The sequence below is a fragment of the Macaca mulatta genome, chromosome X (assembly GCF_049350105.2).
Source record: "Macaca mulatta isolate MMU2019108-1 chromosome X, T2T-MMU8v2.0, whole genome shotgun sequence".
In the NCBI taxonomy this organism is placed as follows: domain Eukaryota; kingdom Metazoa; phylum Chordata; class Mammalia; order Primates; family Cercopithecidae; genus Macaca; species Macaca mulatta.
Window position 1 is genome coordinate 94,507,902 of NC_133426.1, and position 3,361 is coordinate 94,511,262.

The window sequence follows — 3,361 nt, forward strand, 5'->3', positions numbered from 1 at the left end:
TACAGTTATAAGATGCAATAAATGATGATCAAAGCAGTCAGAAGGAGAAGGATGAATGTGTCCATTTAGCTATAGATTGTAGCATAGCCTCTTTAGGTGTTGATGGATCAGTAAAAACCAGTGAAGTACCAGAAGTGGTTGGAAGGATAGAGGTAGAAAGTAATGACCATAATACCTTGTCTAAATCAGTACAGGGCTTCATGGCTAGGAAACTGTTTTAAACAGTAAAATGTCATTAGGATAGATTTCTCTCTCACCAACATTAAATGTGGCAGAATTAACAACAATAAAAAAAAAGGTTTACACATAGATATAGCAATAACAGAAAACTACAAGGCAGAGAACACAAAAGAATCAAGACAGTGCTATAGGTTCAACAGTATTCCATGAAGCCAGAAAACCAGTTAACTTTGAAAGCCCTAGCAAAATATCACTCTTGTTTATAAATCACTTATTTATCATATGACTACACATTGAATCTTTGTCTTTCCACATACTGAAGAATCCTACATTCAGCCTTTAAGCATTCTGCATTTCTTGGCCAATCTTGTAGCTGACTATCTTGTTCCAGTCGATTTTGGTGCAGGCACAAGCTGCAAGCACAAGGCCTTGAGCATGGTATCTGACACTGTTTGATAGTTTTCACCAATTGCTGTCTGATACTCATTTTCTGCATTCTCTATGATTTTAATAAACTCCTTTGCAGTTTGGGCTTCATTCAAAACAGTTAGTGAATCCTGTACATCTTTATGACTAACCAACTGAACACTGCCAACTTCATAATAGTGAACCTGAATCTTAAGCACTCCAACCACCTGGGTTGTAGGTGGTGTGATGGTGAACTTCCACTCTGATCTCCAACGACCATTCCAAAAGTTTTTAGGCTGAAACTAGTGGCTTTCAATATGTGCAGTAATAGTCTGTTGTCCATTAATAGTTTTAGCATAGACAATACAGAAACCGTTGGAATAATGGTCTTTCACATAGGCTCTTAAAACACCATCACAGGATTCTCTCCAAGATTTCAGACCTCCATCTAATTCTTCTGGATGGGGTCACTGCTTCTTTCCATAAGTGATCAAATTTAAAGGAAATTTTGTTTCTTGATCTAAAAATCTGCTATTACCCAGATTACTGTGCTCGGTAATTAAGACCTGATCTTCATATCCTTCTATCTTCACAGGCTTGAATTGATCCATGTTATACTAGGCAAATGCATGTGCTACCCCTCCCCTGAGGAGACTGTCATTATTAAGTAGTAGCTGAATATCATTGAATACTTCACTAAATTCTTCTGGGGGTGCATGAGTGATGAATTTAGCAGCTATGCCTACCTTCTCATCAGACACACAGTCATCAAAGTCGGCCATCTTGGGCTGTTCTAAGACCTTTTTTTTACACTTTCAAAATGATAACCTGTTTTATTACCCTAGGTAATTGTCAGCTAAATAGCCACAAATTTTTATATTGAAGAAAATAACCCTTAGGTGAAAATGTGATAACAAAAATTTACATCTCAAAGTAAAGAGAAAAAGTCTGGTGTGCTAGAGGGAAATCGAAACCAGCTTAATTGCCAGTTAAACATAAAATAGAAATCTATCATAAAGGCCTTTTAAATATACACACACACAAACATACACACACTCACACACAAAGATTCTGTAACTTTTGCTTCAGAACTCTAGCCATGAAATATTAATACAAATTTGCTGGCTTTCAAAAATAAAACAAAGAGGTTGGGTTCAAACCGTGGTTTTTATCTCAGTAGAAAAGTAACAGCAGATTTAAAGCAGGCAGAAAAAGAAATAGAGAAAAAGACAATTTAGGAACTCTACAGCTTACACATTAACCTTAGGGCTCTTTTTCCTTAATGTTAATATGCACAAAGACCATAATATTTCTATTTTTCACAAACTTTAGCAAGTAGAGGTGCCATAAAACTAACACAGTGCCCCGAAGGAGGTCATTCTCCTTGTTTTCTCCTCATTATTACATAATTTCTTTTCCACTGTTTATTTTCTTAAAAGAAGGAACTGAGTTGTCATCCAGGGTTTTTGTGGACTGGGTTGAAGTGTGTGCTGGTTGCCAGTGGGAGGCTACAGTATGTTACCACTGAGTCATTGCTACCCTCTATGTGTTTTGTCTCTAAGCACCTCCAGGGAGGCACAAAGCATGGACTGGCCAGCTCCCATACGCACTTTCTGGATGAGCCTTTTTAAAACTAATTCTGTTGGTGGTTCCCCATAGGACCATTGCACATCATGGGGGGTAAAGCCACTAGACACTCCCATGAGGCTCCAGATCACCCAGGGGTGTCTTTCAGTTGGGAGGAGTAAAATGCATTTTCTGTTTGGAGCTGAGGAAACTCAGTCTTTCATTTACCTATGAAGACAACAGGTCAGCTCCTTATGTAAATGCACATAGACAAGCCACATTGAAATTAATTTGGGGAGAAAAATAAATAGAGAAAACCCTTTATTGAACTGGAATTAGAATTCTTAAAAAAACAACTTTCTAGGAGGAAAAAAGATAGCCAAGACCACTTGCTGTAAACTGTCCTCACCCACCCCTATACTTTGTAGCTCTTATCTGCCATTACACATGCCAAGGTCAAATCCTTTCAGAGTACAACATATTCTCTGGTACCCCCAGAGTCATAAAGGTTAGGTAATGCAGTGCAGGAAATCAGAACTTTGGACCTAAGAAAAATCTGCCCCTGACTCTTGAAACTTCACACACACCAAAACAGAACACCCCAAAAGGGGTAAGTGGCAACATTGTTTTTCAATTCTTTAAATGGGTTTGAGTCATTAGAAGCCTTCTCTAGACTTTTCCTGGTACTGAAGATGGCAAAGGGAGAAAGAGGTATAGGGTAGAAGAAAAGCAAATGAAACAACATTTTTTTTTTAAGATGGGAAGCAAACACAGCAACAAAGTTAATGGTTTTGTTTGTTGTTTTCTTTTTCCCCTCTTTTGCAGCTGTGAGGAATTTTAGCCAATTCAGTGAGGTCTTGTTACCCATAATTTGGAGTTCTCATTCGGATTTGACCAAGTTAGGTACAGTTGGTTAAATCTGATAGGAGAAAGACCAGAATAAACAATAACAGCAGCAACAACAACAAAACCCAAGAATATGATCACTGAGTGCTCTAATGGTAAGGAGAAATTTAGACCAGTTTGTTGTTAATGTTAACTTTAGCCAAGACAAAACTCCAATTCATCTACTTACCTAGGGATGGGTCTTAGGCTAAAGACCTAACATCCTAGAAGCAGGAAAAAAGTCAAACTCACCTTCCTTGTTTGAAGTGAGCTCAAACTCCAGAAAGAAGCTATCTGCTTTCCATTGTTATGGAAACAGGGA

At 38.0% G+C, this 3,361-nt stretch overlaps 1 pseudogene; it reads right to left on the minus strand.

Annotated features, from left to right (window-relative positions):
- Window positions 1-410: 410 nt before the first annotated feature.
- Window positions 411-1,383, minus strand: LOC695575 (F-actin-capping protein subunit alpha-1 pseudogene; annotated as a pseudogene).
- Between the last annotated feature and the right edge of the window lie 1,978 nt (window positions 1,384-3,361).